The sequence below is a fragment of the Loa loa genome (genome assembly GCF_000183805.2).
Source record: "Loa loa unplaced genomic scaffold supercont3.671, whole genome shotgun sequence".
Lineage (NCBI taxonomy): Eukaryota > Metazoa > Nematoda > Chromadorea > Rhabditida > Onchocercidae > Loa > Loa loa.
In genome coordinates this window covers 15087-19925 of record NW_018108851.1, presented here as the reverse complement: position 1 = coordinate 19925, position 4839 = coordinate 15087, and positions in this window count along the sequence as shown.

Sequence of the window (4839 nt, the reverse complement as noted above, 5' to 3'; positions counted from 1 at the left end):
TACATTTTAATTGATTTCTTCTTTAAACTTACTGATAACAATTATTTATTGATAACAATTACTTACTGATATTTCAATACCAATTAGAAATTGTTCATTCAATAATTTTATGAATTACTAAACGATTGCATACTCACTGATATTTTAATACTAATCAGAAATTATTCAATCAATAATTTTATAAGTTACTAGTTAACTATTTACTCATATTTTTTTATTCATTTTTTCTTTTAACTTATTAATAACGATTATTTATTGATATTTAATATTTTGCGAAAGCATATTATAACTCTTGCAATTATCATCTTACAAAAGTAACTTTAAAGCTGAAAAATGTGAAATAGCGAAAAAAATTAGAGGATTTTATATGAATATATCACATTTTTGATAATATATCTATGAAGATAAAAGTGATATGATATATGATAACGTTAATCATCATTGAGTGATATAATATATGATAACGATAATCATCATTGAGTGATATAATATATGATAACGTTAATCATCATTGAAATGTAATAGATAAAGATTAATTTTTAAATGAAGCGTAATTATTTTAATGTTGAAGAATTTGAATTTAGTAAGGAGAAAATTTTCATTTAATATCAAAATTATTTGAATTAAAATGGATTACTAACAAATATTTTTTTCCAAATTTCAATTCTGATATAATTGTTAATTTCAGCAAATAGTGCTAATAAGATCAATCCATGTTTGAATGGAAAAATTGATGGATGGATGGATGGATGGATCATTTTAAAGCATAATTCGACTAATGTGATAGTTTTTCTTTTCTTCCTTTTTTTTCTTTTCTGCTTCAAATTACAACTAATTGTTTGTTGGCTATTTATCATTTTGTCTGATAGTTCTTTTTTTTCAAATATGACGAATTTTTTTCATTAAATAAAAATAAATGAAAAGTTTCAAATTTAAACTTTCCACTTTTTTTTCCCCCAAAAATTGCGAATGTTTGTTGCATTTCAAATGAACAATTAATAAAGATTAAGGGAAGGAAATAATTTAATTGCTAAAATTTGTGAAAACTATCAATCCGGAAAATTTTCTGGAAACTTATCTATTCATAATAATTTTTGTCTACAATGGAAAAACGGATGAAATTATTTATGAAACGTATATGATAAAAGGCCGGGGGAAAAAAGTTATTTGTTTTCATGAAATTTATTGAAAAAGGAAGTATAAATGACAGGTATGATTCTTATTGTCGCTAAGGTACAAATATGATAATGATTGATGACAGAAATTTTGAAAATTACTTCCAAAGAAATCATTGCTATTGCAAAATAACAAAAAGAAAAATTACATTTATTTACCTAATAATTTACTGATGAAAAAAAAAGATCAAAGACTAGTTATTTTCTTTTTTTCGGTATTAATAAGCTTAGTTGGATACAGTATCCAAAAGGAGTCTACTGTATCATGATAATATCGTATGATGATCGTATATTTGTCAGAAATAAACTACTTGTTTTTTTTTTCATTTGTAATTTTTCAGAAATAGACATTAAAGTAGCCACAAAAAATAGCATAGTCTTAATGCAGCTTAATATAAGCCAAGAATAATAATGCATTAAAGATAAAGAGATTTAAAAAAAAAAGCCAAGCAAAGATGGCTAATAATTATCATAAATAATTTATGATTGGATAATATGATCTGTTTTTTCTCTTTTTTTTTTTTTTGAATAATTAAATGAAAAAAAAAATGTTGTAAGTTTTAAATTTATATTTATTTCAAAATTTTTGCTTTATATAAAAAGAAAAAATTTTAATGGAAAAGCAAAAAGGAAAAAAAAACGAAAGATTTCATTTATTGAAAAGAAAAAACACGAAGAAATGATCAAATTTTTTAAAAGGAAATGAAAAAAAAAAGAATTTTTAAATTTAATTAACTTAAAATAAGCATATATAATAAAATGCATGAATGCATGCATGCATGCAAAAAAAAAGCAAAAAAATAAGAAAAGAAAAAATAATGCAAAGACAAACCTGAATTGCGTTATTGTTTGATATTCAGGAGTTATTGTTGTTGCTGTTATGATATCATTGCTTGTTATCATATTATCAGTAAAGCAATAATGACGAATTTCACAGGGACATGATAGAAAATTTCCCATATTTTGTTCAACAAAAATCGTAGTCGTTTCTTCTTCTTTTTCTCTTTTCTTTTTTTTTTCTTTTTTTTTTTAAATTATTGAAATTCAAATAGTGAAAAGAAAATTGAGGAAGATAGATGATGAAAAGGGCGGAACGGAGAGAGAAGAGAGAAGAGAGAGAGAGAGAGAGAGAGAAAAAAAAAAGAGATATAAGGGTAAATAATAACAAAGCAATTTTAAACCTTAACTTTTTGGCAAAAGTGACAGGAATAGAAAAGCTAGTGTAGAAAGTGGAATAAGCCTTATAGCGCTAAGCTTTTCATATCTTTTTGTCATCATCGATTCTTAAGCTTCTTTTTCCTTCTTCTTTTTCTTCCTCATCAAAATGAATGAGGAAGAATTTTAAATAACCAATGCAATGTTTTTGTTACAATTAAAATTTCAATCAAAGCTTATATATGGATAAGTTAAAAATAGCAAACGATAAAATTTTAATAGTTAAAAATAAAAGATAAAAAGGGATGTGAAAATGAAAGAAGAATAGTTGTTTGTAGAGTAGTAGTAGTAGGATTAATAGAAATGATAGGCCAAACCCACTAAATTCATATGTTGCGCTCCAATAGGAAAGATGAAATGAATGAATATGCCAACACCAGACTTAAGTCTTTAAAATCCTACCCATTTAGGCCATCAATTTCAGGCTCCATACTTCATTTCATATGCATTAGGTCACAGCATAGGATATTTGACTAGTATTAAAAAAGAGAGAAGAAAAAAGAAAAACAAGAAAAAAAAAGTTTTTTTGGATAATTATTGCAGGAGTAAAATATTTTAATAAACAGTTTGGCATTGATGAGGAATGAATTGAAAGGTATAATGAAATTTTCTTCAAAAAAATACTAATATTTCTCAAATTTTCTTAAACTATGAAATTAATGAATCAATAACAAAATACGATCAACAATAAATTACATTGAAAGGATTCATTTCCAATTGAAAAAAAAAAATCCCGGAATGAAAGTTTCCGGAACAATGAAGTTGCAGGATTTGAAAGAATGCAAGATTACCAAAATTGCAAAATAATGGTAATTTTTTGCAAAAAAAAAAAGAAAAAAAATGCTAACTTAATGTTAAACTATTATAACACTTCAGTTGATAACATTAAAAATCTGGAATGCAGTAAAAGCAATGATATCAAGATATCTCGATATCTTGATTCATATTCATTTATATGCTTCAAATTATTTATTCATCATTTCCAATTCCTAACCTTTGATCTTTCTTTACTATCCAAAATTTATTGCATAATCTCTAAATTATGCAGGAAGAGAATTGAGTGAATACTGAAATGACAATTCGATGAATTAAATGCAAATGAAAGTGAAAAATATTGCACATCTAAACTGAAATTGATTATTTAAATTAGTTAAAATGGAGTAAAACATGTATTAATGGTTTCGATATGTGATATTGTAAATCATCAAGATTGCAACAAAATGATAAGAATATCGATAAAACGATTGTCATTATCAGTGATAAAATATCATCAATGATATAGTATTATCCAAGTAAATCTTGACAATACATTTAGTTGTTACTGATAACAAAGCTGTCAAGTTTTTCTTTGTTTCGAAAGATTTTTAGGGAGAGAAAAAAACTTTTGAACTTTTGAGAAAAAGGATTTTTGAAAAAAAAATTTTCAGGAAAAGAAAAAAAAAGCTAACTTTTGATTTTTCTTCATTAGCCAAATTTTTTTTTTTTTTTCATGATAATGAAAATCATTTTATCAAAACTGTTATAATTTTTGTAATCTTCAAATTGCATTAGATTTTTTCAGAATTACGTTCAAAATTGTTACAATTAATTCAAAAAATTTGAAATAATTCATTCGGAATATTTTTAAATTATAATTGAATACTGTAAAAGTAACAAACGAATTTTTATATTGCATAATGGAACAATATTTTATGTTTTAATACTAATATACAAAGAAATTAATGTAATATATTTTAATGTTAATCTATTAGTTTATGCTAGTACTGTACTTTTCATTCTTTTCTAGCCAATTCCACGACTAATTTATACATTTAAATTGAATTATTTTTAAATGAATCACAAATTTTAATAAAATATTAGGATGTTCAATTTCCAGTTTCGAATTTTAATTTTAATTAATTGCAATAAAGTATCGATCTTTAGAACTCATATTACTTTCTCATGCATATTTGATTCAAATTTACATTTAATGCTATACATAATGGAGAGAAGCTTTTGTAGGAAAAATTAAAATAAGTTTTTGGTTTGTCGAGTTTGATTTGAAAGGATTCACATTCTTAGGCACAGACAAATATTCTGAGAAGGTATTCTTCGTTCGATTCAGGAGGAAGTTATTAATTCGCAGAGGATAAATAGGTTGTAATGACACAGAGGATAGTAGTAAAAATATTTATCGAAGAGAGTAGAGGATAGATACAATGTACGGTGCAGTCTTTGGACATTAAACATTGCAATTAAGATTGATTCTTAGACAAAGAAATTTAGCTTATTAGTCCATAGAAAAAAAAGGAAAGGATGTGAACTTAGATAAAGATAACAATGAAAAACACATGAGACAATGAATTTGAGGAATGTAAGATTGGTTAAATGATTCATAACATTGTTACAATTTGTGTGATTGATTAGTACATTGGTTTATTTAATCAATTTATTTCATTTGGAGCTTTGC